The sequence below is a fragment of the Trichosurus vulpecula genome, chromosome 1 (assembly GCF_011100635.1).
Source record: "Trichosurus vulpecula isolate mTriVul1 chromosome 1, mTriVul1.pri, whole genome shotgun sequence".
Classification (NCBI taxonomy): Eukaryota; Metazoa; Chordata; class Mammalia; order Diprotodontia; family Phalangeridae; genus Trichosurus; species Trichosurus vulpecula.
The window spans coordinates 107,773,642-107,796,103 of record NC_050573.1 but is presented as its reverse complement, the minus strand read 5'-3'; the positions used below and the strand labels follow the sequence as shown (position 1 = coordinate 107,796,103).

General features: G+C 39.3%; 1 pseudogene; it reads left to right on the top strand.

Annotated features, from left to right (window-relative positions):
* Window positions 1–1,314: 1,314 nt before the first annotated feature.
* LOC118834278 lies at window positions 1,315–10,048 on the top strand (annotated as a pseudogene).
* Window positions 10,049–22,462: the final 12,414 nt, after the last annotated feature.

Here is a 22,462-nt window from a genome sequence, read left to right as displayed (position 1 = left end):
CTCTACATATGTGTGTCTGTGTGTGTGTATGTATGTGTGTATGTATATAATATGTATACACACATAAGCATACATATATGTACATATACACACATAATACATATATATGCATGTGTATGTGTATATAATCTCATATGATCCTCATAAATCTATAAAGCGGATCCTACTTTTATCTTCATTTTACATACGAGGAAACTCAAGCCCAGTTTGGTCTAATGAAGGAACGATCATACCATTTATTAAGTGCCCCCTATTTGCAAAACCCTGTGCCAAGCCCTGGAGACATAAAGAGAAAAGTAAGACAGCCCTTGTTCTCGAGGATCTCATGTTTAGTGGGGAAGACAATACATGTGGATTTTAACTACAAGTCAGATGGAAAAGTCTTCTGGTCCTTAGGGTGAAACGACAAAGTGAATGTTAACACCTCTTCTTTAATGTTATTAGTTGATGTCACTATTCCCAGGACTTAAATGATTTGCCCAGGATCACACACAAGTAAGCATCTAAGACAGGATTTGAACTTGGGTCTTCCTGACTCCAGGTCCTGAACTCTACCCACTGCATGGCCTAGCTGCTGCTTCTCATAAGTGAATTTGAGATATCCATCCTGACTTCCTGGATATTACTGATTATCTCTTTGGCTTCTAGTGTCCACAAACCATCCCCTTAATAATCACTTTTTGAATTTTTCTAAGGAGAAGTGTAACTCTCAAAAGCTTATAAACTGAAGTACTCAGAGATTGAGTACCATGCTAAGGCATCTCAAACTGACATGCATCCCCCTAATAGCCAGACTATTGAATTGGGTATAGTATGTGGGAGGTACATCAGGGTGTGCACACCGGCTGTTCTGAATCGGGGAAATTCTGATTTCAAAAGTGTGTTAGATAGAAAAGTAATGAGGACAGCATATAAGTGTATTTTCTAGAAAACATGGCCAACATTTGTTAAACAAAAACCAGCAAAACAGGAACCAAAGGCTATGGCTGGATGCCTGTTCTTGTGAATATGTCTAGGCTTAGGGGGCATAATGTTTTGTAATGTGTAATAATTTCTCTGCTTGTATTTTCTACTTTTCCCTTGAAGTAGTGAATGATCTTTCTCTGCTTGTGTTTCCTTCACATTCAGGGTGCTGACCTTTCCCTTGAACTAGAGAATGATTTATATATGTTTTATCAAAGTAAGATTGTTGACTCCCTTTAAGTTGCCTTTCCTTATAGAAAAGCAGATCAAAGAACCTGTGCTAGCAGGCCACCCTGGGTGTGCTAGGGTGCTTACTGTTACATTTGGTTTAGTATAGACTAGGAGGCAGTTATGGGGTTTGGTGGGACTGTGACAATTGTCAGTTGTGGTGGCTATGATTCTGTGGAGCCCCAGGAGCAGCAGTGGCCTGAGGTGAAACAGGTGAGTAGCAATGACAGGAGCAGTTTCCCAGGTGCCCAGAGCAGGGCCCCTGGGAGATAACCTCTCCTTCCCCCTTCTTACCCCACTAGCACTCCAGAGGAGACAGACTGGAGCTGGGGCTGTGGGAAGAAAACATGCTTTTAGGAGGTAGGGATGACCAGAGCCAGAGCCAGAGCTTGAGTGGAGTAGCCCCACCCCAGACTGTCCTGATGGGCTAGAGGCTCTGTATTGTATTCAGAGCCCAGGCAGGAGCACTACCTCCAGATCTTGAAACTGGAGCTGGAGCAGTGTTGAGAAGCAGCAGAAGCAGTGGAAGTGGAACAGAGCAGTCTCTTTCTCTGTGAGGTAGAATATGGAGCAGGAGCAGAGAGCTGCCTGTATGCAGACTCAGACAGGAGCCAGGAGCCACTGACCCCTGTGGAAGGAGGAACCCTAGAGCTCAGAAATTAGCCCCAGGGCAAGATGAAAACTTTACAGCAGGGCAGAAGCACTGAGTGTGCTTTCCTGTTGCATCCCCCTGGGATTATTTGGGCTGGGGGGAGGGGGAGGATGGAGTTGTCTATGGGGGGCAGGGCAGGAAGTGCCATGGATCCTGGAAGACCCACCCTTTTGGCTTTGTCACCCAGCTGCCCCTCAGGACTTGGAAGCAGGGTCTGGAGTAGTGTTAAGACTGGGACTTGGTTCATTAGAGCCTACATGCACCTAAGAGTGCCAGAAAGAATCCTGCAATGGCAGCATGGGGAGAAAGATGCACTGCCAAGAGGACTTTTACTGGGACATTTTTGTTTTGGATTGAGGGAAGAGGAGATGGTTGCTCATTCCCCAAAGATTTTGACCCCCAAAGAATGTACAGGGTGGGAGGTATATTATGTTATGTTATATACTTCTGTGTTTGTTTAAGGCCGTGCAGCTGTTATGTATTTTGGTAATAAGCTGTTATGTATTTTGCAAATGTGAAGCTTGTGATGTGTTTATTTTGTGGGAATTATGTTGTATTTACTTCTTAAGAGATGTTAATGCCTATCCACATATAAGTTGCTCCTAAAGCTCCTTTGGCCTATGTAATGGACATGTAAGATCTTGGGGCCAAATATAATGTTAATGGAAGATTCTTCCATTCTTCCAATGGAATTCTTCCATTAACAGGGAAGATCTTCCCTGTTCATTAATAGGCCTATGTGACCATGTGTTCAATCACAGACATCTTACTGCTTTGAGCTCTGGCACAGCTGTGATATATGCTGAGTCACATAGAGCCCGTTGCCTAAAGGGAAGCTTGCTTAAGGGAGGCTTGCTTGTAGGAAGGCTTTTACACCTTTTCATATTAAGCTAATTAGGCACTGAGTCAAGAGGATGGTGATGCTTTCTAGCTCTGAGCCCATTAGCCACAAATGTATGCATATTCTGAGGTGAGGTTTTGCTTTGGGGGTTGGCTCATGAGAAGGACCTTTTGATTCCCTGGATGGGACTCTGAGTAGCCATTTTTAAGAGCCCCCCCAACTGTTCAGAGGTTAGTGCTCCCCCCAATCTAATGGTGTATGTAGGTGATTATATTACTTTGTTCAGACAGTTGGAGCCCTATCTGTTGATCTCTGTGCTAATTTCTCTGCTTGTATTTTCTACCTTTCCCTTGAACTAATGAATGATCCTTCTCTGCTTGCGTGTTCTCCACATTCAGCGTGCTGAACTTTCACCTGAACTAGTGAATGATTTATATATATTTGATTAAAGTAAGATTGTTGACCCACTTTAAGTTGTCTTTTCTTTTAGAAAACCAGATCAAAGAGCCTGTGCCAGCAGGCCATCCTGGGTGTGCCAGGTTGATTGCTGTTCCCAGAGGGTATTAAACTCAATATGAATCAATGGGATGACATGGCATGCATGCACATACATACACATGCACACACATAGAGAGATATGTGCCATTTTTGAGTTTGCAGTAAATAAGACAGAATAGTCAGAGGCAGACAAGTGGTACAGTGAATAGAGCTCTGGGCTCCGAGTCAGGAACACAAGAGTTCAAATCCTTCCTCAAAACCTTAGTAGCTGTGCTATCCTGGGCAAGTCACTTAGCCTCCATGTGATTGTTTCCTCACCTGGAAAATGGGAATGCTAACAACAACACCTCCTTCACAGGGCTGTTGTAAGGATCAAAGATGATTACACATGTAAAGAGGTTTGCAATCCTTGACTCTCTGTATACATACTAAGTTTTATTATGATGAAGGAAGTGATCATCTCACTATACTCTGTTCCACTCACAAGGAATGCTTAGTACTATGTTTAATTCTGGGTTCTTCTTTTATTCTATGCCAAACTAACTCAGAATGTCCTTCCCGTGTTCATAGAGCTAATTAGGTAGCAAAGCCAGAACTCATTTCCAGGTCTTCTGATTATATGTGTGGTATGGTTTCCACTATTTTCATGCTATATTTGAGGGAAAGTGAAATCCAGCAAAGATAAAAGCATGACAGTGGACAAGTTGCTTTAGCACCCAGACCCCTCCAGGTCCTTATCTGTAAATTGAGGGGATTGGGCTAGATGGTCTCCAAATTTTCTTCAGCTCTAATATATGATGTTGGCTAAGTTTATGCTCATAGCAATACATAAATTTTTAGGAAGGCTATCAGAAATGTAGTAGAGCTATTGTAATAGAAAGAACATGATCCTTGGTATTCTGTGACCTGGGTTTAAGTCAATTAATTAAGTCAATTAATAGAAAGATGGTCTAGGGAAAGCCACTTACCCTCTGGGTGCCTCAGCTATAAAATGGAGGGGCTAAGCCAGGCCTGCACATGATATTTCCCTTTATGTGTTTGAAAGGTTGTCATACAGAAGAGGAAATAAAAGTATACTGTGTTCCCAAAGGGCAGAACTAGGAATAATGGATTTAAGTTTCAAAGAGGCAGATTTAGGTTTGTTGTCAAGAAACTTCCCAACAACTAAATCTACACAAAAGCAGATTCTACACAAAAGCACCTCTACCTTTTCCCCACTGGAAAATTGGCCTCTGTTCCCTGGAGCCACCTTGGGCATGGACAGATCTAGGCTTCTAGCTAGAGTTTTACCTCCCAGAGATCTTAGGTAATGGAAGTTATATAAAAATAAAACAGATTAGTCTAACTTTTTAAAAAAGAAAAATAACAGCAAAGTCTAGGCAGGATTGAGACTTCACTTACTAAACATATGCTGTATCAATCAAATTGCTGAGAATTTGTTTCTATCCCAACCTTGAGAAAAGTTGATTAAACACTTTGGACAAGACTGCCTGGAAAATAATTATTTGGCCCCTTGTGCCTTTCCCAGTCAAGGTCTTTGGAAGGATTTCTCCTCTTGGGATCCCTAGTAATACTTCATTTTTTATGCTTGCTTTTTAATTTAACATCACAGAACCATAACAAGCTCTGAAGAATGGAAAAGAAGGCCACACAATTACTTAACAATGTTTCAGACCACCTTATGGACAGTTAGAGTAATTTAGGTCAAGATCTATTTTTCTTTACCTCATTTAAGAACGAACCAGGTAGTAAGGATGTTCCTCTTTATAAACGCCACCAACTGGCTAGCTGGGCCCAGCCCAAGCCATGTTATATTAATGAAAACTTTATGCAAATGTTGGCAAAACATAACAGAGCCAAACTCTTCTTTCCATCGGATGACAACCAATTCATCTTAGGGCAATTACAATGCACAATTTGTCAACTAATTAAGGCCTAATTAGTCAATCTGTGTATTTCAGAAACTTTGCTAGTTTCTTAATTGAAGGTACACAGACCTCAGGGAAATGTCTGAGTTTATCAAAAGGGTTGAAAAATATGAGAATATTACACTATTAAGCAAAGAGTGAAGCACTATTAGCAATTAGAGCCAGGCAACAACTTGACGAAAATGGTAAAGCGAGCAGCCCAGATCTATTCTAACACGGGACAAGAAGCCCCCTAACCCACAAACTGTCCACAGTTTGAGTCACCCTCATATTATGCCTGAGTGTTTGTATGCAAATAATAATTTTTCAAAGTCTGCCACAACAAAACCAAGTGCAAAATCTAGGAAGCATACCACTAGCACTCTCCTTGCAGTTTGTATCAGTTAGTTGATTTCAAACCCTCCCCACTGCAGGAAGATAAACATATATGTTATTCTTTCAATCATGCTGACTTCCCAGTTCTTCAATTGACTCAGTTTTCATAACCTACTCTTCTACACCACACGCACGCACGTGCACGCACACACACACAATCTTCCTGACATCCACGTGTCCCAATTCCATATTGAAGAACAACATGATTCTTTAATCCAGTCATGATTTTCCATCAGTCCCTAATCCTTATTACTCCTCAAACTATCCTTCATCCTCACTATGATGCTCCACAATCACTATATCCCAAAATTCTTCCTTAAGCCTCACCCCCTACTCTAGCTAAACTCTGCTTTTTCAGTCTCAAGCCCTGAGTGAAGCAATATGTTCAGTTATGCTCTCTTCTACCATCTACCGTCAAATCTCTTGCACCTTTGTTAACAGCTGCAGCAGACATTTATAAACACTATCAATCAACAACAGGCATTTACACTGCCTTAAAGAAGAAGGCAGTTATCATGGGGGCTTGGGGAGAGGAAGAGAAAGGAGGACCAGGGAAATCTTCCTATGCAGGTAGCATTTGAGTAAAAACTTGAAGAAAGTCTAAGAAGCAGAAGTAAGGAAGACCAATCCATAGATGTGGATCCACTGTGCAAAGGCATCAGTCAATGGAGTTGATGAACAAGACCAACAAGTGGATGAACAAGAGTTCATTAACTTCCCACAATGAATGTATCTGGCACTCTGCTAGATGCTTGGGATGAAAGTATAAAGAAGGAAACGATCTCTGATCCCAAGAACTCACATTTGAATGCATCAGAAAACAAGTACCTATAAAATGTAGAGCATTAGTATAAAGTTAATAAATAAAAATATATGCAAAGTAGTTAAATATAAGGTAGTTTTGGAGGGAGGGCATTAGCAGTTGGGAATCAAGAAAGGCTGTGTAAAGAATATGGTGTTTATCTTCTTAAATTAAGAGAGGAGCTCTTTGAGGAACAGGTAAGGGGAGATTACATTAAAGACAGGGGAGATGGCCAGGAGCATCACATGGGAGGAAGAAAGAGGCCAGTTTGTCTGGAATAAAGAGAAAGAGAGGAAAGTATCTCTAAGAAGACTAGAAAAGTACAAAGGATCCATGTTGCGAAGGGCTTTGAATGTCAAACGCAAAATTTTATTTTGACCCTAATACCCATAGGGAGCCACTGAGTGTTTATTGAGTAAAGTCAGAATTGCAGTTTAGGAAAATCGCTACTTGTTTCAGTCACTTCTCATACCATGCCAAACCTGATACTGGTTTATTCTCATTATCCATTTCTATTGCCCCTATTCGTGTTTTGCTGAATTGCATTAGAGAAATTCATGAAACCTTGAATGGATCCATTATGAGTTTATGAAATCTAATTTTCACTGGACTATCATTATAGCACAGTAATTCTTCTACTTCTCCCTAATTGATTCTTGATCCTATTCACCACAACCACTATTTTACAATTTCTCTTCTCTCCTCAAGACTCCCACAACACTTTTTCCACCACCCCCTCACCTGAGAATTTTGGCTCATACTTTAAGGAGAAAGTTGAAGCAAGATCTTTCCTCTCCGCTCTCCTCATCTTACATCCCCTTCTCATCATTTCCCACTATCAGCTTCTCTAATCCAGTCTCTAATGAAGAATTGACCTTTCTCACCAAGACCAACACTTTTATATGTACCCTTAATCTCATTTGCTCCTGTCTTCTCCAATAGACTGTCTCCACTATCATTTCCCTCAATTTTCAATTTTTTGACTATTTTTTCTTGACCATTGGTTCCTTCCTCGTTATCTAAATATCTTCTCGTTTTTCAGTTTTATTATTGTTGTTTTTCAGTCATTTCAGTCATGTTTCACTATTCCTGACCTCATTTGGGGTTTTCTTGGCAAAGATACTGGAATGGTTTGCAAATTCCTTCTCCAGCTCATTTGACAGATGACGAAACTGAAGCAAACAGGATAGAGTGATTTGCCCAGTTTCGCACAGCAAGAAAGTGACTGAAGCTGGATTTGAACTCAGGTCTTACTGACTCCAGGCCCCACACCTTATCTATTGCACCACCTTGCTACCCAAGGTGTTGTTGCTATTCAGTATTTCCAGTTATGTCTGATTCTTCGTAACTCCATTTTTTTTTTAGCAAAGATACTGGAATAGTTTTCCATTTACTTCTCCAGCTTATTTTACAAATAAGGAAGCTGGTTAGATTTGAAACTCAGGCCTTCCTAACTCCAGGCCCAATACTCTATCCATTGTGCCACTGTGTCCATTTAGCTGCCCTATGCTAAAAACCTCCAATTCATTTTCTCTCACTCTTATCCACACTTTGCCAACTGTCTTTCAACTCATTGGTCAACTGAAACTATTCTTTTCAAAGCTGCCAATGATCATTTCTTTGATAAATCTAATGGTCTTGGGGCAGCTAGGTGGCACAGGGAGCAGAGCACTGGCACTGGAATCAGGAGGACCTGAGTTCAAATCCGACCTCAGACACTTGACGCATTTACTAGCTGTGTGACCTTGGGCAAGTCACTTAACCCCAATTGCCCTGCTTTTCCCCCTCCAAAAATATCTAATGGTCTTTTCTCTATCCACATACTTCTTGACCTCTCTGAAACTGGATATCATTGATTACTCTTTCTTATACATTTTCTTCTCTAGAATTTTGTTGCATTGCTCTCTCTTGGATTTTCTCCTACTCATTTGACTTTTTCTCATTCTTTTTTGCCTGTGTCTTATTCCAGGTCTGCCCTAATACCCATGAATATTGTGTAAGCCCCTGCTCTGGGTTCTCCTCTCTCTATTTCATCTCAAGATCTCCCATGGGTCATATTATCATTGTCATACAGATGACTTCTATGTATCAGATGCAAATCTCTCTATTATGCTGCAGTTTTTCATCAAAAACTGCTTTTTGGATATATCAAACTAGATTTCCTGAAAGTATCTCAAACTTAATCTACCACAAGTGGAATTCAATATTTTTCTCAAGCTCATCTACCTTATAAATTTTACTGTTAGGCTAAAGAGTATTAAAAGCCTTCTTTTTGCATAGGTCCACAACATCATAACTCCTACACCTCCTCATTCAATATGAAACACTTCATTGAATTTGAAATGGCAGGATTTGGCAATGGGTTGGACATGCGGGACAAGAGAGGTTGATGAGTTAAGTATAATGCCAAAGTTACAAACTTTGGCAGTCTGGAAAAGTTATAGGTTTTCTTTTTTGGGGGTGTGATAGGGGCATGGGGAATATAATGAGTTCAGTTTTGGACACATTCAGTTTGAGAGGTTTCCAGGACAGGCAGCTTGAAATGCCCAAATGGTAGTTGTTGACATAGGATTCAAGATCAGAGGTGAGATTGGGGTTGGATATATAGATGAATCTGTGAGTCATATGCATAGAGGTGATAGCTAAACTCTTGTGAGATGATCAGGTTAAAAACAGAATGTAGAGAGAAAAAAGAAGAAGACCCAGGTAAGAGACCTGTGAAGTGTTAAGGGTTGTGGGATGGATAATGAACCAGCAAGAGAACCAGGAAAGCAGTATCATGAAAAGCCAGAGAGTAAAAAGTATCCATGATAGAGGAAAATAAATAATAAAAATGTGGCAGAGGTCAAGATGGATGAGAACTGAGAAAAGATCATCATATTTGGCAATTAAAAGACAAGCAATAACTTTTGAAATCACAGTTTCTGTTGAGTGATAAAGTTAAAAGCCAGACTGCAGCTCCTGTTCAGCTGGACAACATGCCAAAAGGGAAGAAAGCCAAGGGGAAGAAGGTGGCTCCACCCCTGCTGTAGTAAAGAAGCAGAAGGCCAAGAAAGTGGTCATTCCTTTGTTTGAGAAATGGCCCAAGAGCTTTGGCATTGGTCAGGACATCCAGCCCAAAAGGGACCTTACTCAATTTGTCAAATGGCCTCGGTACATCGGACTGCAGCGTCAAAGGTCTATCCTTCATAAGCGTTTGAAAGTCCTCAGCAATTAACCAGTTCACCCAGGCTTTGGATCATCAGACAGCTACTCAACTGCTGAAACTGGCTCATAAGTATAGACCCGAGATAAAGCAAGATAAGAAGCAAAGGATTCTAGCTCCAGCTGAACAAAAGGCTGAAGGCAAAGGAGATGTCCCCACTAAAAGACCACCTGTCCTGAGAGCAGGTGTTAACACTGTTACTACCTTGGTAGAAAACAAGAAAGCACAGTTGGTAGTGATTGCACATGACATGGACCCCATTGAGCTAATGGTCTTCCTACCTGTCTTGTGCTGAAAAATGGGAGTTCCTTACTGTATTATCAAAGGTAAAGCCAGACTGGGTCACTAAGTTCACAGAAAGACCTGCACAAGCATTGCCTTCACACAGGTTAATCTCGAAGATAAAGGAGCCCTGGCTAAGCTGGTAGAAGCCATCAAAACCAATTACAATGACAGATATGATGAGATCCATAATCACTGGGGTCCAAAATTAGTGCCTCGTATTGCCAAGCTGAAAAAGGCAAAAGCTAAGGAACTTGCAAACAAATTGGGTTAAATGTATATTTGCTTTTTCCCCATATAAAAATAAAAATTTAAACAAAAAATCCAGACTTCAAAGTTTTAAGGAGAGGAAAGGGGGCAGAAGCAGAGAGTTTAGAAGTTTTAATGGGAGTTTAGCTGAGAAAGGGAAGAGAGATATGGGACAATATTTTAAGCAAGAATTTTTTGTGTGGAAATAATGATATATATATATGTGTGTGTGTGTGTGTGTAGATGTATTTTAATATAATTGATTTCCTTTGTAATGTGTATTTTATGCATTTAAACATATTATTCTGAAAAGGGGTCCATAGGCTTCACCAGACTGCCAAAGGCACCTATGACATACACAAAGTTAGAACTGCTATGGTTTAAGGGAATGGTAGGTAGTTTTTGTTTGTTTTTATTTTGTTTTGTCTCATTTTTTTTTAGTGTGTAAATAAGTTTGGGGATGTGCAAACCCAAGGGGGAGAGAGAGAAAGAGGTAGGGAGAGATAAAGAGGGAGAAGAAGAAAATGGGAGGTTAAAGGAAAGAGACAGAGGGAGGGTGGGGAGAGAAGGGGAAGAGAAGGAAAGGAAAAAGGGAAGAAAATGGAAAAGAGAAGGAAAAGGGGGGAAAAAGGAAAAGGAAAAGAAATGGAAGAAAAGGATTCCTTCTACAATTTACCCACCATGTGATCAAAGACTTTGATCAAAGACCTTTAGTGAGGGAAATCCACTACCTTCCAAGGCAGTCCATCCACTTTGGGATATCTGTAATTGCTAGGAAGTTTTCTCTCATATCTGATAGAGAAAGCAATCTTCTGAAGATGATAAGAGAAAAGAGTATCAAGGCAACAAGAGACTTTTGCCTTGGCAAGAAGGACCATTATCAGCTACTGAAAAAAATGTATAAGAAAGTAGGGAGGCCAAGATGGCAGCTGGAAAGCAGAGACTTGCCTAAAACTCTCCCCCACGACCCTCCAAACACCTATAAAATGGCTCTGAACAAATTCTATAACTGCAGAACCCACAAAATAGCAAAGGGAAGCAGGTCTCCAGCCCATGACATCCTGCATGGTCACTGGGTAAGGTCTATCACACCATGCTGGGAGCAGAGCAGAGCAGAGCCCTGCATGGGCCATGCCCAGACCAACCAGATTGGGAGCCAGGCAGAACAGGCCCTAGCTCCCAGAATCAGTGAGCTGTGGCAGTTACCAGACTTCTCAACCCACAAACACCAAAGACAACAGAAAAGGTTAGTGTGAAAAAACTGCGGGAACAGAGTGAAAGGAGTTCTCTTTTAGGCCACCACCCTGAGGGGGGTGGAACTGGTGCAGCTCTGAGGATGCTTACAGAACTGCAGCTGCAGTTGCTTGTGGCCCCAGGTCCACCTGGTGGGAAGAATTAAGTGGTGGATCAGAGTGGGAGTGCAGAGCCTGCTTAGATCTGAGTTGCAGTCCAGGTTGGCGGTTCTTATGGGAGGAGGACCGCTGGTGTGGCAAAGCTTGCTATGTAGAAATACCTCTAAAAACAACAGCGCAGCCCCTCAAACTTGGACAAAGTACTCTCTACTCTATAAGCAGTCATACCTTTACAAAAAGCTCATGGGTCAAGTAGTTGGCTGGGAACATGGCCAGGCAGCGAAAACAGACTCAGATTCAGACTCAGACTTTGGAATCTTTCTTTGCTGACAAAGAAGACCAAAACATACAGCCAGAAGAAGTCAACAAAGTCAAAGAGCCTACAACAAAAGCCTCCAAGAAAAACATGAACTGGTCTCAGGCCAAGGAAGAGCTCAAAAAGGATTTGGAAAAGCAACTTAGAGAAGTAGAGGAAAACTTGGGAAGAGAAACGAGAGTGATGCAAGAAAACCATGAAAAACAAGTCAATGACTGGCTAAAGGAGACCCCCAAAAACACTGAAGAAAATAACACCTTACAAATAGACTAACTCAAATGGCAAAAGAGCTCCAAAAAGCCAATGAGGAGAAGAATGCCTTGAAAGGCAGAATTAGTCAAATGGAAAAGGAGGTCCAAAAGATCTCTGAAGGAAATACTAGTTTAAAAATGAGATTGGAGCAAGTGGAAGCTAGTGACTTTATGATAAATCAAGATATTATAAAACAGAACCAAAGGAATGAAAAAATGGAAGACAATGTGAAATATCTCATTGCAAATACCGCTGACCTGGAAAATAGATCCAGGAGAGATAATTTAAAAATTATTGGACTACCTGAAAGCCATGATCAAAAAAGAGCCTAGATATCATCTTTCAAGAAATTATCAAGGAAAACTGCCCTGATATCCTAAATCCAGAGGGTAAAATAGAAATTGAAAGAATCCACTGATCACCTCCTCAAAAAGATCCCCAAAAGAAAACTCCTAGGAATATTGTCACCAAATTCCAGAGCTCCCAGATCAAGGAGAAAATACTGCAAGCAGTCAGAAAGAAACAATTTGAGTTCTGTGGAAACACAATCAGGATAACTCAAGATCTAGCAGTTTCTACATTAAGGGACTGAAGGACTTACAATATGATATTCTGGAAGTCAATGGAGCTAGGATTGAAACCAAGAATCACCTACACAGCAAAACTGAGTATCATGCTCCAAGGCAAAATATAGATTTTCAATAAAATAGAGGACTTTTAAGCTTTCTCAGTGAAAAGACCAGAGTTGAATAGAAAATTTGACTTTCAAACACAAGGATCAAGAGAAGTATGAAAAGGTAAACAAGAAAGAGAAATAATAAGGGACCTACTAAAGTTGAACTGCTTTGTTTACATTCCTACATGGAAAGATGATGTGTGTAATTCATGAGACCTCAGCATTAGGGTAACTGAAGGGAATATATAGACAGAGGGCACAGGGTGAGTTGAATATGAAAGGATGATATCTAAAAAAATAAAATCAATTTAAGGGATGGAAGAGGAATATATTGAGAGAGGGAGAAAGAGAGAGATAGAATGGGGTAAATTATCTCACATAAAAGTGGCAAGAAAAATCAGTTCTCTAGGAAGGGAAGAGGGGGCAGGTGAGGGGAAATGAGTGAATCTTACCCTCATCAGATTTGACCTGAGGAGGGAATAACATACACACTCAAGTGGGTATCTTACCCCACAGGAAAGAAGAAGGAAGAAGATAAAAAAGGGTGCAACGATAGAAGCGAGGGCAGATAGGGGGAGGAGGTAATCAAAAGCAAACACTTTTGAAAAGGGACAGGGTCAAGGGAGAAAATTGAATAAATGGGGATAGGATAGGAAGGAGCAAAATATAGTTAGTCTTTCACAGCATGAGTATTGTGAAAGCATTTTGCATAATGGTACACATGTGGCCTATGTTGAATTGCTTGCCTTCTTAGGGAGGGTGAGTGGGGAGGGAAGAGGGGAGAGAATTTGCAACTCATAGTTTTAAAAGCGGATGTTCAAAAAAAATTTGCATGCAACTAGGAAATAAGATATACAGGCAATGGGGCATAGAAACCTATCTTGCCCTACAAGAAAGTAAGGGAAAAGGGGATGGGGGGAGTGGGGTGACAGAAGAGAGGGCTGCCTGGGGAATGGGGCAATCAGAATATATGCCGTCTTGGAGTGGGGGGAGGGTAGATATGGGGAGAAAATTTGTAATTCAAACTCTTGTGCAAATCCATGCTGAAAACTAAAAATATTAGATAAATAAATAATAATTAAAAAAAGAAAGTGGGGAACAGTGTTAATAGGTTTTGACATGATAAAAAGGGGAAAAGATGTTTATGTTTAATGGCTCCAATTTTGTCAGTGAAATGAGATGAGTGTCAAATCCCATGTTTTCTGGTTATTATCTTTGTCATTTAGACAAGTTATTTCCTATTTATGTACACCAAGTTTCTCATCTGAGAAAAAAAAAAGCAGGGGGGAAGGAAGGGCATGTAGGCCATGTAACCTAAAAGGTCCTTTCTAGACTCAAATGTATGATACTATGATCCTGATTTGAAGGAGAAAAGGATGACCCACAACAACAGTTATATGCTTTAAAAGACTGTTGCTAAGCAAATGGATTTGATTAGGAACTTCATTGCTATTTGTATCAGATAACACCTGCCAGTACACACTATGAAAATTTATCAGGATGTGCAACTGCCTCTAAGGTGTAATTTGAGAGGCATAGAGGCTCTAATTATGTTCCCCACTGAGCTTTTTAGAATGGATACATGAAATTTCCACAATTAGTTACTTCTTTGGGTTGTCACTAGAAAGCACTTTTTATTGTGTTAAGGCACACTTTGGGTAGGATAACAGATTAAAGTATTAATAGCAATTAATCATATTAATTATTCAAAGAGAGAAAAGAGAGGTGAGAGAAGAGCAGGCTATAGCACAAGTAAGTTTTGACTTAATTCAAATAATTTAAACAAACATTTTCAAAATACCTATTATATGCACAACATATAATATTAAATGTGTCTTCCAAAAAATGCATGACATAAAACCATAGGTTTAAGTAAGCACTGAAAAGGATTTTAGAAATCGCTTACTGAAACCCCTTCATTTTATAGATGCTTAGCACAAGGTCTTGCACCCATTTTGTGTTTAATAAATGTTTATTGACTATTGACTATTAACAAATGAATACACTGGTGCCCTGAGAGGTATGGAAATTATGGAGGCAAAATTTTGGCTCAATATAATGGACAACTCCTTAACAATTAGTACTATCTAAACTAGATACTGAGTTACAAAGATGAATAAGACATTTTAATGCCTTCAAGGGGATTACAATCTACAATGGCAAATAAGACATGTATGCTAAACTATTCTGAAAATCATCAATAGTTCTTTATTGCCTTGTGATGGTTTTTAACCTGGGGGTCTATGAACTTTTTAAAAAATGTGATAGTTATACTTCAATATAATTGGTTTCCTATGTAATGTTATATATTTTATTTTATGCATCTGAAAACATTGTTCTGAGTATCAGTACACGGGCTTCACCAGACTGACAGAGAGGTTAAATGATAGGCAAAAAAGTTAAGATCCACTTCTTTTCTTAAATAAAATGCAAAACCCTCAGTTTGGTATTTAAAGTCAACTGCCCTTCCAATCATTACATATTATTCCCATTCTTATGACCTTTGTTCAGCCACATTAGCTTAACAGTTCCTCTATTCATGACATTTCATCACCCAACCCCAGAAAGTCCCCACGTATGCAATGTGATCCTTCCTCACTTTTACCACTTAAAACGTTTGCTTCTGAGAGGTAGCTCAGGGGTCACTTTGTCCATGAGGCCTTTCCTGATCCCCTCAGTTTTCAGTGCTCTCTCTGACTTGAAATTATTGATCATTATTTGTTTGCGTTTATAGTATTGTCTGCCCATAAGCTCCCTGAGGCGGGAACTAATTCTCTTTTGCCTTTGTATCCTTAACAAATAGAAAAATGCCTTGTTCAGAGAAGACACTTACTAATAATGTATTATATAGTATTATCCAACAATGGTAAGTATGTCAGAGAGGTAAAAACAAGTTGGCATGAGGTCAAATGGAAGAAAATCTATTTCCAATAATATCATCAGAAAGGTCTGAAAAGAAGGCTGTTGAACTAAGTCTTGAAGCTCGATGATTAGGATATCAAAAGTTGAGGGATGGTGCACGCATTCCAAGCTTGGAAGTGGGGAGAAACATTAAGGCACAAAAGGTTAAAGAAAAGTCTAAACCATGTTGGAAAATGGTGGGTCATCTGGTTTGGCTAGAGGGTAAAGGATAAGACAGAGAGCAATTGTAGATCAGACTGGAAAGATAAGTTAGCACCAGTTAGAAGAAAACATCATAACACAGGCTAAGGATTTTAGACTTTGTTCAGGTAGTAATGGGGAACTATTTTGAGCTGGTGAGCAATGTGAACCAAAGCCAGGCTTTCAAATAAGGGTTCTTAGAAAGGCATCCATTAACTTTTGTATGTTTCCTTTGTAATTCTACATATTTTGTTTTGTGCAGTTAAAAATGTTCTTAGAAGGGGTCCATAGGCTCCCCAAGGCAAGGGGCTATTTTATTTTTTATCTTCATATTATCAAGGACCTAGCACACTGCTTGTCATGTAGTCATTTTTTTAAAAACCATTCCTTATTGAAAGTCAGGGCCTATAATGGGTAGAGAGTTGGCCTCGATGTCCATAATATCACTGTTCAAATTCTACTCCTGATACCTTGTGACCCTGATCAAGTCCCTAAATCTTTCAGTGCCTCAGGCAATTCTCTAACATGTACATTGAAAAAGGGGTATGGATGTTAAGGGAGTTTCTCAGACGGACTCCTTATATCCACGAAATCACAGGAATAGTTTAAATGAAAAGTTCAACAAGAGGCATGTTGAATGGACTGAAGGGGAGCAGTTAAGAAGTTATCATTATAATGGTGTTGAGGACTTGAACTAGGCTGGTAACCATTAGAGTGGAAAGGAGGGAAATACTGCAAATGTAGAGTCAAAGGGATTTGGCAATTAATGGAAGGCAAGGATTCTGAGAAGGTCTGGAGAATTCTTGGGAGGGCATTCTTGAGTTAGGCATCATGGGACTGGACGAGAAAAAAAGAGACATTCAGGAGGGAGCTTGAAAGCACTGGGTCCACTTCAGTGGCAGAAAAAATACAACTGGGGGTGATGGGGGTGAGCTTTGTCAATTGTGCAATACAGCCCAGCATGAAGGGGTGATCTGATTCCTGATAATTCTAAAGTTATCACCCTTTTGTACATCATGGTCCCCTTTGGTAGGCTGGTGATGCCTATGAATCTCTCCTCAGAATAATTTTTCAAATGTACAAAGTAATATACATGTGACTATAAAGGAAACCAATAATAATGAGTTATCGAAATATTGAAAAAAATCATGAACTCCTGGTTAAGTACCCTTATTCCATGATCTATTTCCAGATTGAAGCAGCTACATGAAAAATGAAATTTCCAGACAAAGTGTGAAAGCAACTTTAACCCTAGGCAATTTGCTGACAGCATAGCTGCTCAGTTGGAGAAGTTTTGGTTCTAATCTGAAATGTAGCTGTTAGTCTCTATTTCCAGAGATATCTTCTTAGAAAATCTTTTCTAATTTCCTCCAGGCTTATGGTATTGTAATAATATATGAGTGCGGCATGGTTTAAAAACAAAGTGCTAGATTCAAAGTCAGAAGAACAAACTTTCTTTTTTAAATTAATTTTTAAATTTAATTTTTTTTTTAAAAATTAATTAAAATTTTCTAATTAACAAATATTTTTCCTCCCACTTTCTCTTCTCCCCTTTACTCCTTGGGTGTGGGTGCGGAGGTGGGGAGCAAGAAAGAAAAACAAAACCCTTGCAACAAATAAGACCAGTCAAGCATAACAAATTCCCACATTTGTTTCAATCTGAGCTTTGGCACTTACTGGCTTTCTGATTATAGAGAAATCATTTCACATCTCTGAGATTCATTTTCCTAATGTACAAAGATAGGGATAATAACACCACCTACCTTACAAAGATTTTATGAAGAAGGTACTTTGTAAACCTTCCTGTGCTATAGAGCTGCGAATTGTTATTATTAAAGGAAATTGGGTGCTTTACTAGGCTCCTTGGAGGGTAGAGACTGCATTGCTTTTCATCTGGGTCTCTTCCATAATTCTCAGAACTGTCGTGAATACGATATATCTGTTTGTTGAATGGATGCAGCAACATTACATTTCCATGTGCAAGAGTGAGTTCTGTGTTCTTCTATTGCTTTCATTTGACTGAAAAGACATTGAACACCTGTGTGCACCTAATCCACCCATTTATCATACATTCCTCCTGCCTTTGGAACAACGTGTGTGCTGCACATAATGTTACATGTGCCTTCTCAATAAAACTGTATGGTCTAAACTCTTAAGCCCATGTAAGGACTGGAAGGGACCTTAGAAATCATTTACTCCAACCCCTTAAGAAGATGAATGTCCTGAGAGGGGATCATAGGATTGTAGGTGCAGAGCTAGAAAGGACTTTAGAGGCCCCCAACTTCTTCATTTTACACATGAGGAAACTGAAGCCCAATGATGTTGAGTGACTTGCCCAGGCTGGAGTAGAATTTTAATCCTGCTCTTCCTGATGTCAAATCCAGGCCATATTAACTGCAGCATGCCTATTACTTATCCAGAGTCACTCACATTTCAGCACAGTGGACAGAGTGCTGGGCCTGGAGGCAGGAAGACCTGAGATCAAACCTGATCCCAGATACTTACTAGCTGTGTGACCCTGCACAAATCATTTAATTTTTATCTGTCTTAATATCCTCAATTCTAAAAAGAGGCTAATAATATCACTTACCTCCAAGTGTTGTGAGAATCAAATGGGATATTATTTGTAAAGTGCTTAGCATAGTGCCTAGAACAAAGAAAGTACTCGATAAATGCTCATTTCCTTCCTTTACTCTTCTAGAGATGGCATTATTTTTCTGTTCACTGAATTAAATCCATCCTCCAAACAACTTACAGAGAGATATTCTTTTCTGAATATAAATAACATTTTTCCAATTACATATAAAGACAATTTTCAACATTCATTTTTTATAAAATTTTGCATTCCAGTTTTTTCTCCCTCCTTCCCCTCTCCCCTCTCCAATGGCAAGTAATCTGATATAGGTTATACATGTGCAATAATATTTTCACAGTACTCATGTTCTGCAAAAAAGAAATAGAACAAAAGGAAAAAAAAACAAAGGAAGTAAAAATAGCATTCTTCAATATGTATTCATCCATCAGTTCTTTCTCTGGATGTGGATAGCAGTTTCCATCATGAGTCTTTTGGAATTGTCTTGAATTGCTGAAAAGAGCTAAGTCCATCATAGTTGACCATGGCACAGTTTTGATGTTATTGTGTATAATGTTCTCCTGGTTCTGCTCACCTCACTCAGCATCAGTTCATGTAAGTCTTTCCAGGTTTTTTTTTTCTGAAATCCACCTACTCATCATTTCTTACAGTACAATATTATTTCATTGCATTCATATGCCACAACTTGTTCAGTCATTCCCCAGTTGCTGGCCTTCCCCTGAATTTCCAATTCTTTGCCACCACAAAAAGAGCAGCTATAAATATTTTTGTACATGTTGGTCCTTTCCCTTTTTATGCTCCTAAAAAGATATTCTTAAAGTTCATGCCTGACCATGTAGCTCCACTGCTCCATAAACTCCAATGGCTTCTTATCACTTCTAGGATTAAAAATAAATTCCTCTAGATGGAACATAGAGTCCTTTATAGTTTGGTTCCAAACTGCCTTTCCAGGTGGGGAATAATTTATTAATTGTTCCCCTCACCCACTCATACAAAAACACTTTTACTCCCCACAACCTTAAAAAGTGCTATTCAAATATGAGTTGCTATCAATACCTCCTGAGGAAGCTCATATGGCTTTTAGATAGCTATAATTGTTCATTTGATGTATATCAAGCTTTAATTTGGTTTGCATCAGACCAGAATCTCCCTTTAACTTCAATACAATGTGCTTGGGCCTGCCTTCTGGAATCTATCAGAACAAATTTAATCCCTCTTCCATATGACAGCCCTTCAAATACGCGAAGACAACTATCATGTCTTGGTTTGCACAGATTATGGACATCACATATATACCATGCATGGGGAGCAATAAGCCAAATCCCTTCTCTTCAGTGAATATTTGGAAGTCAGATGTAACAAGAACTCACATTTCAATAGGGCTTATATCTATTATCTTATGTAATTTCACAATTGCCTTGTGGAGTAGTTAAGGCCAGTCTAATGATTCCTCTTACACAGATGAGGAAATTAAGATGTAGACACATTACATGGGCATTCTAAGTGGCACTAGGAAGGAGGGAGTATATTGCAGGCATGGGAAGGCATAAAAAAGGGAGACAGATTTTTGTGGTTGAGCAACAGCAAAAAGATGGTTTGGCTGAATCACAGAATGCCTAATGGTTTGTGTGTGCATGTGTGTGTACATATACATATGTATATACATATATATGAATATATGTATATACATATGTATATGTATATATGTGTACATATTTATAATTTATATTAAAGGTACTTAACCTTAGACATTCAGTTAAGAGGGAAGTAGATAGGAATGGGGAAAGGAAAGAAAGAGCAAGAACACTTTGAGACCACTACCATGAAACACAAAAGACAATCATATCTCTGTAGGGATGGGGATGTACACAGTTCTGTCCTTGAGTGTGATGATGGGCTTAGGGCTCCAAAGGAAGAGAAACAGTCAGTGATATAGGCAAGAGGTCACCTCTTGCCCCGGTATCTAAAGTATGACATACAGTCTCTCCTCCTCAACTTTTATGCATGACACATGGGCTTCTCCAATCAACTGAGGTTATCTCTCCATGAGAAAGAAAGCCAGGTGTTTTATAGGTAAGGGCAGGGTCACATTCAGGTGTGTCTGAAGCTTTCCCCTACCCTGATGCTAAAGGCACTGGGAAGCCAATCATTGAGATTTTATGAGAGATGGAAGTTTCTAACTCAGGAGGTTCCCAGGCGATACCAGAAGGAGGAGGAGGAGGAGGCTCTACAGAGAAGGGAAAGTTTTCTCTGGAGCAAAGAAGGCTGGGTGCTTTTTCTGGATTGCTATCCCAAAACCATCTACAGGAGAAGGGTATTTATGGAAATGAAAGAATTGTATCCCACTGGTTGTGAATCTTATATAATCCATTTATTCAGAGGCCCATAAAAAAGTACTCAAATTTAAGAGGCAGAAATAAAAATGAGTGTAATTGCACCTGTTTTGAGATTCTTTTCCATCCTCTAGCACCATTTTCCCTTTACTACCACTTAACTTGCATGATGTTTAATTGAAAGCCCTGAGTTGCTGAGCAGGGCTCCATGTGGTTTTACACTAGAGCCATCCTTTAGAAAAGATGCAGATTGAATAGCATTCCTTTTGTTATGTACAGGAGCAACTCATCAGCTGTTGAAATAAAAGGTGGGGGAGAACAGGAGCAGATCTCCAGCCATGCAAAGTGTGGTTTGGAAAAATTATTTTTGATCCAGTGAACAAACAGACTTTTATAATAGCTTATATTTATAATATGATGTGACATTAATAATACCATTGTCATAAGATATTCATTTCATATTAATATGTCATCCATATTATATAATTGTATTATTATGTAATTGATTTACTAATTTCTATTAATATAACACATTCATATGATATGAATACTAAATACAGTATTTTTAAATAATATTTATAGTAGCTTGTATAGCTTTAGAGCTGGGGGAGAACTTAGATCATCTAGTTCAATCCCTCATTTTACTGATGAGAAGATTCATGCCCTGAAGTGAAATATCTTGCCCAAACACAACAGCTAGTTGGTGGAAGAACCAGCATTAGAATCTAAGCTGCTTCTTTAGAAGGCATCATGGAACAGTGAAAAGCATGTTGAATTTGAAATCAAAGGACATTGATGAATATCTTGCCTTTGACACTTACTAACTGAGTGACCAGGGATAAGCCTTAACCTCTCCAATCTTCAGTTTCCTCTCCTATAAAATGGGGAGGGGTTGGAGGTGGGGTAGATGCTCTGCAAGGTCCCTTCTGGCAAACTAAATCTAAAGTTCTATATGATTCAATGGCTCCTGGCCAAAATGCATTCTAATATATCATGGCACTTTGGTCATGCTTCTGCAATTTGCAAACTTGAGGCATCTGGGTAGCATAGTAGGTTAAGTTTTAAACCTGTATTCAGAAAGACCCAGGTATGACTTGTACCACAGATGACTTTTTAGGTACCTGTCCCTGACAGGTCATAGAATTACAGACATAGCTGAAATTGACCAGAGGCCACCTAGTTCAACTCTCTCATTTTATAGAGCAGTTAAGTAGGTTACCTAAAGTCATACTGATAGTAAGTGGTAGAGCTAGGATTTGAACCCAAGTCTTTTGACTATACCTAGACTGAAAATGTGATTAATTACCATACTTCCAAATTTTTCTAACAGTTCTTGTCAAACACAGAGGCCTTCCCCCAGTAGCATACATTCCTGGGTTTCTCAGTCACTAGGCTGATATTGTCTATCACTTCTATTTTTCTTGCTTATTCACTGTTTCACTGATCTGCTTTTCTGTATGTGTGTGTGTGTGTGTGTGTGTGTGCATGCTTATGTGTGTGTTTGTGTGTCTGTGTGTCTGTGTCTGTGTGCATGCATGTGCACGATTTAACAGTACCAAATAGTCTAGATAGTTACCACCTTACAATCCAGTTTGAGATCAGGTGATGGTTTACATATTTCATGTATACTATTCTTCATTATTTCTAAGAAGATTCTGGACCCAGAATAGGATGATAAAGGAAGCCTATAAACAACAAATAATCTTGTCAATTTTTTAATGGAGAATTCTTTATTATGAGGATGGCTCTCTGGGAAGATATAGAGGGAAGTTTATGGGGAATGTTAGGCTATATAAAAATAAAATATATCAATTA